Source organism: Ixodes scapularis, unplaced genomic scaffold, assembly GCF_016920785.2.
Source record: "Ixodes scapularis isolate PalLabHiFi unplaced genomic scaffold, ASM1692078v2 PGA_scaffold13__105_contigs__length_92229423, whole genome shotgun sequence".
Lineage (NCBI taxonomy): Eukaryota > Metazoa > Arthropoda > Arachnida > Ixodida > Ixodidae > Ixodes > Ixodes scapularis.
This window is the reverse complement of record NW_024609839.1, coordinates 90,608,866-90,624,262: the sequence shown is the minus strand read 5'-3', so window position 1 is coordinate 90,624,262 and position 15,397 is coordinate 90,608,866. Positions and strand designations below refer to the sequence as shown.

The 15,397-nt window shown below is 35.2% G+C and overlaps 1 protein-coding gene and 1 pseudogene across 3 annotated transcripts in view; one reads left to right on the top strand and one right to left on the bottom strand.

Moving 5' to 3' along the window:
- The window catches only part of LOC115331324, a 264,070-nt gene that overhangs the window by 150,834 nt on the left and 97,839 nt on the right, over positions 1-15,397 (top strand). The gene's annotated exons all lie outside the window — the stretch shown is intronic.
- Positions 767-2,579, bottom strand: LOC115330254 (annotated as a pseudogene).

Sequence of the window (15,397 nt, the reverse complement as noted above, 5' to 3'; positions counted from 1 at the left end):
TTTCGACAATCCAACCTTTACTTTGTCGTAGCCATAAAACAATTTAGATGTCGCATGCGAATTCAATTCGTACATGCATCTTTCTAGTACATGCATATTTAGCCAGGTTTCGTGGTTATCACAAGAGTTTATCGTCTCGTCGTCGAATAACGTAATCGATTTATTTAAATTTACGAAATTGTGTTCCAAATTCGCAGCCACGTGTAAATAAGTAACGTAATCTTCGCCACTATTTATAAAACGAATCATATCACCCTGCGAACCATGTATATACATATTGGGATCAACAAGTTTAAAACCATGTGGTGTTTCGCTACATATCGTCTTTTGATCAAATACATATTCCTTATCTCTAGATATGGATATCTTTAAATCATCACAATAACGTATTGCCTTGTAAACGGCAAATGGTATGTTGTCAAAATCATATATGACGTGTCTATATTCGCTACTGATTATTGCAGGACATGCAATTGTCATCGGAAAAAGAGAATATACCGGAGATCGTAAATAATTTACTGTAACTATACGCAATCCCGTTTCATTCGAAATTTGTGTTTTAAATAAGTATTTACAGATTGGCATAATGACTATATTACCCAACGATGTATTCTTCAGGGGGAAATCTACATTTGTGATAAAACTTTCAAATGTTTTAAAAATATTAGAATAATATTTATTATACACAATCATTAGACGAAATGCAATTCCCACGGCCGAGTAGTTTAATGGCTTCTCCATTTCCAGTAGTTTATACAAACTAATGTTACTGTTTTGGAGAAGTTTTACTTTTTATAACATCAAGCACCTGATAGAAGTCCTTTCCAAACGATGTAAACAACCAAATGCGCATTAGAATAAACAAACGTTCGTAAAACTCGGCGCCAGACTCTATAGATCCATGCATATAAGCCCACAGTGCAGTCAGGTTTTCTTCGTATCGCACAAAAGTTCTGGAATTTAAAATAGAACACATAATGTCTCTATGTACGGTCGGATGACACATGGTTAGGTTTGCAGTCGTCCTATTACTCATTTGGTATACGTAGTCTGGATCTTGCGATGCATCGAACATGCGCGCAATGTGATCTATGTGTAAAATTGGATTGAAATGATTATTCATAGAACTCCACCAAAGTAAAAAAGCAACACTCCACTCCGGATCTATACCAAGTTGGTTTTGCAAATCATCTATCAAACAATTAATCGACTCCAAAGAATCTTGTGCATAGTCGGTCCCTATACCCGTGTACAAATACTGAATGCTATAATCGCTTAGAGCGTATCTATCGCCATCGTTTGTATCTTGTACATAATCTTGACCGTTTATTGTAAGTATGTTTGATGTATCGTTGTCGACCAAGTCCGTACCTTTTATGAATACAGACATAAATGTAAAAACATCCATTTCAGTTTGTTCATCATTATTTTCGATGGCTATGTTTTTATAATCAACAATAACGTGAGCCATTTCCATTAAATAGGCCATTGTCATGAAATATCTGTTGCGATACCATTGCGCGCAACCATTTTTTTCAATTGTTTTACCGTAAATGTGCTCGTTAAGTAATCGCTCTAAAATAACAGAAGACAGAGTTGGTACATGCATCCTTAAAAGCATAAATCCTGCTTGATCATTTATACCAGCTGATGCGGGATCAAAAAACGAACGTGTATTTGTTAATGCAGAAATTTTACAACCAAACGTGAAGTTACGAAAATCCTTTGTATCGTTCGTCGTTATGGGATTAAATTTCACCTTTTCGTGTATACAATTAAAGAGTGCCCAAGGGGCATATGGAGACATATTTACATCAACTGTACCACACAGATTTCTTACCCACACTGGTAAGTTACTTTTAATTTCTGAGTGGGCATACAAAAACGCCAAAGCATTATTTCCACAAACGCAAACGCTAAAAGCTGCAGCAACGTATCGTAATAATTTTTCCAAATCAAATATTTTCATTCCTAATTCTATTTTCTTACATTCTGGATGATAATGCAAAACTACCAGTCTAATAAATTCCCATATAACAGGTCCTAAAGATACACTCATGCGATTTGTTGAACTAAAAAGCGCATCATCCGCAACTAAATTGTGTGCAACAAATAATTTTTCTTTATTTTTAAATCGTGCTAATCCGATGCGATCGTTTAAAGCAATCTGGTTGGGAACGAATCTGCTCCTCGTAGCGTACATAGACTCTGGAGTGTATACATTTTCATCCAGTTTACTCAATCGTATATCCATTGCATCTTCTATAATGTTGTAAACCTTCGCTTTGTAATTTTCATCTTCGTTAGGCCCATAAGCTGCATCTATTACCGCCTGCATTTGTTTCATAGTTCCTTCGTGCAAAACTTTTGCATTTTCTTGAATGTCTACAGTATGAAATTCGTCTTTATCGTCAACTACGATTTCCGTTCCGATTTTCTACCTTTATGTGACGACTAGTGTATAGAGTATTTCTAAATATTTGTTCGGACCAATATGCTAATATGTGTACACTTACGTCTAATACTGGTTCGTCGATTGTGTATACATTCATGACGTGGGTCTTTAATATTCGATTAAACTCTTAAATACATATGGTTGTAAGTTTAATTTCTATATATACACAAAAATAGGTAAACATGCGATCGAAAAACTTAGCATTACTTGCAATCGTAATATTAACAATTAGTAGAATATCTGTACTGTGTCACGTAGCATGTAATCACAACGACCCCAACGCTTTCGTACTACCAACAGTTACCAAAGAATATCCTTGCAAATCGTGTGATCTTGTTCTAGATGATATCCCTAGGTGTTGTTGGACGTATTCAAATTTATGCACTTACGAAACCAAATTTGCAATCATGACAAATAATACGCTAACCTACACTTTTGCGACTGATTTTTACAAGTTTCGAAATACAACAACACCAACTACATTTGTTTTGAATCGATATAACGGCGATACAAAATTGCACCTATGTACACTATCAAATACATACGAGGAAACGTTAACGGTTTATTGCATGAGAAATATATTTACAGATGAAATTATATATGCTACCGAAAAAGAATCAGAAATTCTATTTAATCCAAGTTTTTCGACAGTATGTAAACATTCCCCTAATTTAAATGCGCGTCGCATTGGACCATCTAGAGCTGGAAGGTGTCCTAATGGTATTAAATCACGTACATACGTTGAAGCCCCAGGCCAATACGAATTCTCGTGTCGAAACTCTGGTGTCTTATCGAAATTCAACGTTCCCGTAGCTAAAACGTATACCACTTTCGTGTCCGATTGTAGTCCAAGTGGAGACTGGGTAGTTCCCATTCCTCCTTACTGTGTAAGAGTGTGATACTATTTATTGAAATAAAAACATGCGTTTCGTTTATCTTATTTCCACGTTCGTCATTTTATATTCTGGGGACGCTGTGGAAATTCCAGATGTACAATTAACGACAAACCGCTTACCCATGTTAAACCAAGAATGTATTACACAGTCTTGTTTTTACTTCACAGAACATTACAATCAATTAATAACAGCGAAAAACGTGTCAAATACCAACTGGGAATTGAGCACAAATACTTGCAACGAAACAACACCTTTATTGGTTTTGGATTCATTAACAACTTATAATTTAATAAAGTTGGATATGAGTATCTTCAATTACGCATTTCTAAGTACAAACGATAGCCATTTTTTATTTCGAAAGTACGTTGATAACGGAGAATATTTATGTTCATTTTCGAATGAGACGTATTTAAGATTGGATTGTTTAACAAATAATGTAACTAACATTAGCGCATGGGGATCTCTAGAAGTTAATGGACTCTTAACAAAGCCCATATATTCTTACGGATGCTCAATTCCATATCTCAACCACACTGCTAAAAGTCGAGGTGACCCAACGTGTCTACAAGAAGGATTAACGTATAAAAATACCGCCGACATTAATTCCATATATGAATTTTCCTGCGTCAGCCCAAATCATGTAATACTATTACAAGGCGAGACATACGAATCTATTCGTAGTATATGCCTAGGATATGGTAATTGGGATGTTGATCTAAAATCAATACAATGTATAGAGAAATGCACTACCGACTCTCCAATAATTGATGAATTCGTTTATTACATTACTGAGAAATCTCCAAAGCATATGAAATTGCGGTGCATAGATATTACGAAACGCATTTCAAACGAAACGCTCATTTGTGATCCCGTCAGTGGTTGGAATGCGATACCACAGTGTATACCTAAAGAGACATGTTCTCTACAACCAGTAGTACCAATTCCCACACTGATACGAGACAAAAATGGGGGAATTTCTACTTTAGAGAATCAACGTCCACAAGTTCTATACACAAACGATGCATTCATCAATGAGGTGTACGATCCAGTTACGCGCTTGTCATATAAAGTGGAATGCGTTTCAAAGGACAATATTCATCCGAATTATTATAATAAGGCTTTAAATTATTTCGATCGCGCTAGAGTAAGTCAGTGGGCACCAGGACCCGTCGATATAGATGTAATGGCGGTTACTAATTTGGTAGATAACAAGTTTAACTATTTTGTGTCAATATCGGAAATACTCAATTCAACCACTGTAGATGGTGAAGTTAAGGGTAATCGTGCGATCGTTAGAAAGATGTCTAATAATCAAAGTTATTCAATTAGTTGTTACGTAAAAAATAACGATTTCGAGACGTGGGGAACATCCGGTAAAAATTACGTTCTTCAAAGTTTAGCAAGGTTAATATTTGTAATGTGTAACGCAAGCGGAGTAATACAGGACAGTGAGATTGATCAAAAAATATGTATGAATTACACAACTAGTTTGGGTCGTAAACGTTACGATATAAACTGTATTCCATGTGGTCATCTAAAAGAACGAGTAAAGTACGTAGTAGATGTTTTGCATTCGTTCAAGAAAGACAAGTCTATTGCTAATATCGTTAACGACTATGTTTTTAATCAATTGTGTGCCGAAATGCCACCTCAATCGAAAACGAAAATATGGACATTGGTCTTCATCACAGTGATATCATTCATTTTATTTATCATAGCATCGTCTGTTCTTGCATACACGTTGTGGCGTTCCAATAGGATGATAGACCGAAATCACGATAAGATTGATCAAGTGGCCAAGGCAACAACATACAATTTTTCAAGTAACCTGGATCCAGCAAAAGCACAAGCAGCAGTACAGTCACAACCGGATTTACCCAAACAATTAGTTGTACGCCAACCGACTGGGGCTTAATAAAATGGTTTTAAATAATTCTCAACTATATCTTTGATTAGTTTTTTCCCACCATTACTTACACATTGAATATAGTCCGAAGTAAATACTGGATCTCTATACAAAATGTAACGACTTGCGTCAAAAACTCGCAATGCATTTTGGCGACATATTTCGTCACTCCGTCTACGCATTGGTGTCATGTCACATTTCTTATAAAATACAATGACCTTTATCATTAAGCCATAACTCTCGCCTATATTAATTATAAGACGAAAAAACTCGTTAACTAAATATGGTTGTGTATTTTCGTGAAAACGAACGTAAATACTAGAAGCTTTTTGAACAAATTTGGAAATTGCGACGATTTGTTCGATTGTTTTGGGTAACCAAACATGCACATTAAGTGTTAAAAATGCATGTATTCCACTCAGACTGGTGAATGTTTCTGAGGTAGGATAGTAGATGGATAATTTAGTCAACTGTTTCATCTGAAACAATGCTTGTGCACGAAACGCTTTTTCCGACCGATCGAACACAACGTGCAAGTCTGTTACCATCGATAAGTCTACATCAGACAGATGGTGACATTTTTCAGCGGATACGATGCAAGTTATTTTTGTTTTTCCTCGATCTTTATCAGCTGCCATTGCGATATCAACGGCCGTCCTTGTCGAATTCCAAGTGTATAAAGTATCTTTACACCAAATAAAATTTTTTACAATAATTTTTCCTCCAGTTAATTTGTTAAGTACTAGTAAATTATGTGATGCATTTACATTTAGCATTATCTTGTGAATGCTCACAAATGCACTTTTCAAACAATTGTTTCGTACGAAATTCCAAATGTGAAAAAGTCCTTCCGCATCCACTTCGCTATAAACAACGAATCTTTTCACTACTTTAATGCGTTCAAGTAAATCGTTCATTAATATTTTAAACTTGGAACAACTACTAGAACAATTCGAGGTAATTTTCAAAATATCTACGATAATGACATTTGATGCATCAAAATCGGTGTTTCCATAAATATTTTTTGGATCGTCGCAAGGTACACGAGAATCGTATCTACTTTTTACGCTTCTATTTTCGATCATTTCACCAACATTATTTACCATAATATCGATTGTCTTATTACACTTGCACACATAATTTAGAATAAAATTTGCGATCGATTTCACACCACAATTCAATCTAAGTAAACCTACGTTTTCGGCAACGTCTTCTACATTATCGAAGTTCACAACAATTTTATCTAACATATATAAGTTCGTAACATTTGTATAAGCAATATGTGACATATCAATATATCTGAGACATGGCATATCGAGTGCAGCGTTCAGAAATAACACATTGGAAATCTCTGAGCTACGCATAGACAACGATTTCAACACGGGAAACTTTTGAGTACTCAAAAAAATGATTACGTCGCTCAGTGCATTGCAACTTTCGTGGATCACGAGTTGTTCTAAAGTATTTTTACATCTATTAAGTATTTCTAAACAAAATCGGTTTGATACGTACATGATGATACTTTTTACACTTTTCAAACGTTTCGGATCCACTTGATGCACACATTCGATTACCACCACAGAATGCAGAGTTATGTGTTGTACACAGTCTTGATTTTCGAAGACCTTCTTGATTGCAAAGGCACCGGTGGTACTTGATCCTGGTGTGTCATTGTAGAAGTCGTGACATGTGCAGAGTAGACGCAAAGCTAATGGACGATCCGAGCAGCCCGATGCATCCCAATACTCGTTGATTTTCGTAGAATATTCTCGTTCGACGTGGTATGGACACGTTATGTATAATTCGTCTAAACAGTAGCCAACGGTAGCCAAGTTGGATGCTAAAATTACATCTCGAGCTTGCATTATTGTAGTTTACGAAACTAAAACAATGTGTGACGATTCCGTAGCAACTTTAAGAGATGTGGAAATATCAGACGATGTAGGTTGTAGCATGCCACCACCTCTCTCCACGAGGCAAGCTAGACGAATGTGGTCGAGTGTGGATAATTTTGGTGTCCACTATTCTGGTACAGACACTTCCTTTCCAGGTATTATACCTTACAACCGCTGTCTAAATGACATGGATGCTATGGAGTGGTTGTATAAGAATGCTGACGACTTTATAAATCATAGATCCAATATAGTAACGGCTTGGCCACAATCTTTGCAAAAAGAACTTGGATCACCTTACGACGTTTGGTTCCGTCTAAAAACGGTAGGGATAGTCTTGAAACCAATATATGCGTTATGTATTAAGCCTTATATAGGAGACCAAGTAGAAGAAAATATGAATGAACAGGCCATTGCCGTTGCGTGGAAAATCGAAAACGATCGGTGTACATACGAAACTCTTTCACCAAATGTGCGAGATCTTGAAGATCGAGATATGTTGTACATATTTATAACACACCCTCTAAAAATATATCGCAGAATAAGGCTCAATGTATACCGCGGTTTCGGCGAGATTATTTCAGCGAATGAAATGGATATTAATACGTACGTATTTTATTCTACTAGTGACGTATTATTGAACAAGGGATTAAAAAATTTTTACGATGCCATATCTAGTCCCAAACGTAAGCCCTTATTATTTCAAACACTATGTAATATTGATGGACCATTACGTCCTTATATGCGAGTTATTGAGCCTCTCATTAACGATTTGATTCCAATACCAAACGAAGTGCGTGCAATATCTCAATACACTTTACCAAGCACTCATGCTACTAAATATCTAATTGCTAGACGAGTGGGGTCAAAGACCGCTTCTTTGTGTGACGTCATAGACAACGACTTTGTCACGAATGTATTTGCTCAGGTAATAGGTGGAGATAACCAACAATTAGCATTGGCTGAGGAATATTTTTACACCTTCTTTAAATTGGAAGAATTTGGGTATTGGATTAGTTTGTTGTATGACATTAAAAGAGCCATTCATAATCATAACGATTTCAACACAAATGTAGCAAATTATCTTAATCGTTTATTCATACTTGCATTTGATGCAGCTGTTGCGTGGTGTAACAGGATACGTGCGTGTTGGGTTTATAAATTATATAGACAATATTCTTTACATCTGCCACAAATAGATGGACCTTTAGATGTTAATTTACCGGATGTACCCACAAACGATACTGGTGCTAATCCACCTGGTGGTGGAGGTGGGGGTAACACTGGTGGAGGTCGTCGTGGAGGTGGTGGTGGTCGTCGTGGAGGTGGTGGTGGTGGTGGTAATCGTAGACCTGAAAACAGAGATGCACGCGATATTCCACCACACAATCAAGTATACCCTCCACAACCGAATATGCCACCACCTAATCAAACATTAAACCCTCCTCCCAGTAACACAAATGTTCACGTACCAAATACGATAGATACTAATGATATAATATTACCCAACGTCCCTACGGATAACCCAGAAGACATGGACATAGGTATGGGAAATAATACGAGTAATAACCCTAATTTTAATCCACAATTCGCCCCATATGTACCACCCAATCAAAATTTATTTCCTCCACAGGCGGCAAGAACAGGGCTAGGTGACATGAATTCATACGTACCAAGCGCACCACCACCATCCTCACAGGACTCGAGACCAATACCAATCAACAGAAATTCAGTCGTTCCAAGTACATATCGTCTTAGTGACCTACCGAACGTACCAACATACGATCCAAATCAACCACCACCTGGAGTGAATGGAAACAATCCTAATTATATAATACCACCATCTTTATACAATCCGCCCCATAGTAATAATAGTAATAATAATAATAATCATAATAATCATAATTCAAACAATCAATTTAATAATACTCTAAACAAAATAGCTGCTACAAATATGATCACACAAAATTCCATCGAAGGTATTAAGAGAGCATTGCAAGAATTATCCGCTTGTATAAATAACATTCCTAATCAAACTAATCAACCTGCCCAAGCTGTACCGCAGGTCGAAATACAAGCCGATATCAACGAAGTTAATGGTCTTTTACAATGTATGGAACAATTAAAGAATACCATATGTTTTACAATGGATACTGTTCGTTCACAAACGAATCATATGTTATCGCAAACTCAAATGACACAAATGCATAACAAGTTAGACAACGAAAAAACTCTTTTAATGAACGAAATAAGACAACTACGAAATCAAATTACTCAAAAAGCGTTCGAACAACAAGAAATTTTAAACCGTATGCAACGTACTCTAGAAGATACCAGACAACAACCAATGGTATCTTTTCCTGTTCACGGAGATTATAATGCTAGGCGAGCAACGCTTAATCGTGTGACCACACTTTTAGACACACTAGGAAATAATTTGTAATTTCATTGTAGACAAAAAATGCAATCCATTATACCAATAAAGGTTGGGAAAGTGTTACATTATTTGCAAGAATATACACTTCAAGATCTTTTATTTGCGTTATCTAAAACAATCGATTCTGAAAATGATCTCGATAAGATTGAACAAGACTTGATAAAGATTCGCAAAGAGTTGAGACGACAACACATCATCAGTGATGTTCCTAAATATCGCCAATTATTAAATTACTTACAAGATAAACAATACGAGGAATTTGTGAATCATTACAATAGTGATGAGTTATCGGAGGATAATACAGAAGAGCCATCTGACGTTACATTACGTAAATTCATATTTGAAAATAAGTTAAAGTTTCGAGGAGATGTGAACACGGTTCTTATGGAATTAGATTTCGTTCTGAATAATTCACACAAAGGAAGTTTAACTCAAGAGGATCGCATAGCTCTAGTCAAATTATATAGAATATTGAATAAAATTTTATAAAAACTCAATTGTGTCATGTTTCTTCTCTTTATAGTATTAATAAAAAACAATCTATGTTACAAGTAAACCAATTGCAAGATTGTATTAACAAGCTAGATCAATCTTTACGCGCAATCACTGGAAATGTAACCCACCCCCCAGTATTAACATTACTTTCTTTCATCTCTATACCTTCTTCTTCTTCAGTTAATTTTACAGAATCAGAATGTGTTCAAGGATTGTGTAACTCTTCATTACCTAGGTGGCTTCGACAAATATTGTTACGGCCAATAACTTTTATCGATATTCCGTTTGATCATAAAGAAGTGACTGAAGACACTTTAAAATCTATATGTAAGACAATAGCTAAACATTCGGTAACTACGATTTTAACTAATCGATTGAATGTTGGTAAAATTCAAAATGCATTACACGAAGTGTTAGAGACCAATTTAAAAGAAAGACTCGTACCGGAATTCCGTAACATATTGTTTCTGTTTGTTATGTACATTGTCAGAACATATGCAGATATTTGGAATGGTGATTATTCTCTAGTTATTAAAAAGCTACAAAATGTATGTGAAAATAACTTTCAAAGATTTAATCACGCATCTTATAATGACGTCATGCGTGCACTAGAAACTATTGAAAACAATATACGTATACAAATAATGCATATAATACTAAACGTTGTACTCCAATCTTTATTGAAATATATATCGGTTTACGATATTACACGGTTGGAAACTTTTCGACATAATATAAATGATCCAAATTCATTAGCTTCGTTCGGAGAGAATGTATTGGTATATCCGGAAGATTACGTAAACTATGCCATTTCAAAAGCTGACAATAAATATAATAGAACGTACAATAGTTTAACGATTACAGCGCTGGATATGGTGAAAAATTTGTATATACAATGGGTAACGCCGGTTTCACATTTAACCTCCATCGATATACCGAATCTTGAATGTGTCAAATCGTTTTTAGAACTGAAACATACCATTGAAAACATTTATAAACTTTCATTTAATAATAACGAAAGAATTCAAGTAATGTATAAAGCTGCTAGTGCGAGATATTTAAAATTAGAAGCATTTAAATATCGCATGTCAATATACGATTTGCGTTTAAAAACATATTTACAATACGACAATGAAACTGTAAAAAATAGGCGGCACCTATTGTTAAGAGCAATTAGCGTTATAGAAGTAGCTATCTATTTTTTAGAAAAGTCTTTAATACCGTATAACATGGATTACTCATTTTTAAGTAAACACGCAATTTGTAAAGACGACAGCAAGTTGGATTATGGTGGGGATACCAGTTCATTATATACTAACGACGATCTCGAAACATCACCATTATACGTAGTGCAACGTGAAGAATTGGAATCAAAATTCCAGGTCCTCGAGAAAAATAGAATTTATAAATTCGACCATTACATTAACGGTTACAAGGACCAACTGATGGAAATTTTACGCAGAGCGCAGAACGCTGATCTACAATTGCAATATCAGCATCGTGGTCTCCATTCATCCACTGCAGAGACGTATATAAGTCGATCTATATCAAATACAATGTTAGAAAGTCTCAAAGAAATCGACAAACTCTCTTTAGAAGATTTGAAAGAAGAATACTTAAAACGATTATGCGATGTATTACAGGCTATGAAAGGTATGCACAATAGGAGTGTTCAATCTCACGGAGCACACACACACGTTTTAGCAGCAGATATTCAAGCCATGGAATCCGAAATAGAAACGGTAAAAGCTATGACAGTCGATAATATATTGGAAAACGTTGGAGACGACAACGTTAGATTAGCTCGTAATTGGATATTAACCGAATATAGTAGAGATATGGATGGAATGATACTCAAACATAAAGCTAAGTTAGATAAATTGATAAACGATGCAAAGTATGAAATAGTGCCAACCGTCGATAAAACACTTTCTCCAATAACCATACCGATAAATATGCTGATTCCAAGCGATTATATAAATTACATTGAATACATGAATAGTGTAGTGAGGGGTGGAAGCGATCGTTATTCAATAGTTGGAATGAATATGAGAACGTTAGATATTATACCCATTCATTATTTATATATGGGATCGGATTCAACAAACGTTTTAACGTATATGCGAGATTTAGATACCGTTTTCGAAGGAAATCCACATAGAACGTACGTTGTTGTGGCTATTCTCATCCTCTGCATTAAACACATTTATAAAGAATGGGAAGAATATACGCGTCTTCATACCGATGGAAACGATGCCTACGAATATATGAAAAATAAGATAATTTATGCATATATTAACACGTGGAAGGTTGATGGTGCAATCGGAGTTCGTGATCGATTTCGAATCGATGGTTCTTTATTTCAAAAATTGTCCGTTTTAGGCAACATGAAAGACGATACGGACGAAATCCGAAATAACATTACTAAACACTTTGATTTTTTGGTATCCGAAAACAGTCCACTATATTCTATTTTGCACGAAATATACGTGAAGGGAGACATCGTTTATTATAACGCCATTGCCATCGCTAAAGATAGAATGTACGACAGCATTACTCAGATTAACGAATTGCATCATAATTCATTTTATAACATTATCAACGGAATACAATGTTTAACGAAATATACCGGAAGTTTAAATTCTGCATTTGCATTAGCTCGTTGTTTCACTCGAATTCAATTTTTGAGATCGGAACGCGGAGATTTCGGTAACGTGATGAGAACTATTTGGGCATCCATGACTAGCATATTTCGACAATCGTGGAACGCAGAAAATTCAAATACTTTCAAAGAAAAGTTTGGCGCGAACGTGTACCACGTGTTTTTGGAAATGGTGGATTACGTAGGCAATATTCTCCACGACAAAGCTCTACTAGTGATAACGCCATTCGACAAATGTCAAAGACAATTACAACACATTCCCTACGAGATTGCGAACGTTCTGTTCGATTTGATATATATAATAATGAATACCTCCGTAGAAAAACGGCAATATTTCGAATTGTTATCTACACTTCGACTAGTCGACGAAAAAATTAGCGTTTGTGAAAAAGCTTACGATATAATGACATTTGTAAAGAATGGTTTATTACGTGATCAAGTTGAAAATATGATTCCTGTGTGCACTGCAAATCCGAACGTACTAAACGACATTCAGAACATGACCCGCGATATACGTGCATGTGTGCCCAACATTAACGATCGGCGATTATTATTGGAACATTTTCCCGGTAGATATTCGTTAACCTATACCGAATATAGGTATGCGTATTTGCCACGCGAATTGAAAAACATATTTGACGATGCATATTTCTACTTTCATCTACAAAGCGTAAGCGTGGCTACGTTATACGATACGTTCAACAAAATAGCAGAATACGCGCGTAGAACGGATGGAGCGCCAAACGATAGTAATAAACATATTTTCGATTATTTAGCTAATAAATATAAATATTGTGTAAACTTTAGCGATAACGAGAAAGACGATGATAATCCACTCATTATGTTATACAATTCTCTGAGAAGAATAGCTCTTCATAGTAAGACCGATACTCATCACATCCACACTAGCAGTCATTTCGATAGATATATACATGACATGAATGAGTTATACGGGCGTTTAAGAGATCCCAATAGAGTATCCGGGGCTCGTGTACTGGCCGTGGCTACTTTCGACAAATGTTTCCTCGAGAGCAAAAGAAGACGTGCCATCGCATTACTACGAAGATTGGTAGCTCTCCCACTAGTCACGGAATATCCCGAAGTTAATGTGTACAATCAACGTCACGTACTCCATTACGCCTGGAATCTTCTATTAGATATCGTAGCCAATCGCGATCATAGTATGAGAGAAATCGTAATGAACATTAGTCCATACATTGGTAATTCAAACGATATAACTATTAATACATTCCTCGATACCGTACGAGATATGAGCGCATTGGTTAATAAATCCGACGCATCTCAACCAATGGAATCTGGAAATGTATTATTAATGGTCTACGATTATTGCGAACTGAAAAACCTTTATACAAAGACCCCACAACAAGTAATGGTATATCCAGCGGAATTGAGAAATTTATTAATCGAATTGGAATCTTCGCTGAACATAACTAGATATACAACAATTTATAATAGATACTTTGCAGGTATACATTCTATTTTTAAGGATTTGTATAGTACAGATGAGTTTCCGTATTATTTTAAATCGAATCCACTATCCATTTTATACGATGAATCCGAGCAAATTATATTAACCAATCAAAAACAAGAACGCCTACACAAATGGCCAATGACAATGATTAACTCAATGACAAACGATTTACCTGGTAGAGAATACAACGACAAGTACAGCATATTGACAACTGTGTGTATCAATCATTTAATTTTTATACATTGTGTCGAAGCCAGCCACGAGGAAAATTTATTTAAATTCACAACTTACGTTAACAAGTCGTGCTTCATAAAACGTTATAATCTTATGGATTACTTAAATCCTCGTATCATCGATGATTTCAATTTAAATATGACTATCGGTGAAAGTGTACGTAAATCACTACATATAGACGTTGAAAATTTTTGTAAAGAATTACTACCAGATAAAGTTTCATGTACGAAACTGATATACATTATTCAAAGGTTTAGAAACGCAAGTAACGTTGAGTTGAACACTTTTATAAAGAATTTTAAAACGTTAGATCATAATAATCTTTTGAAAATTTTTCATTTCATATATAACGGCATTTTAATTCATATATCAAATACTTTGATGCGAATGATGCGAAAAGAGTTTTTAAATAGACAAGATTGGTTAGTAACAATTTTAAATTTACTAATCGATTATGCTAAGGTACAAAATATTCAATTTATAGACAATAAATGTATTTCTAATTTTTTAAATGAAGAACATATATTAGATAACATCTCTCAGAATAAACGAGAAACACTCTTTCTCACCAATGCCAAAATTCTACAAAATACAACACGCTTATTTACAGAGAGACTTAAAATAATCGATAAACTCATTAATCTCCTACAGTGTTTCGAGAGTGTATTGAAATCTATAAACATGCAACGAGACGATGACATTTACGTATCTCATTCTTACTACAGTCTACATCCAGTACAACTTTACAAGAATCATTTCGTGTCGTCGAATATAACTTTAACAAACAATGTGATAGAAGTGGACAAACAAAATATTTTTACGGAAATGGAACCCTTCCCTTTATATAACGGATTACGTAATTGTACGAGCCAACGTGATAGAGCAATGTATAACGCAAAAAGGGACGAATATTCACTCTTACAAACGG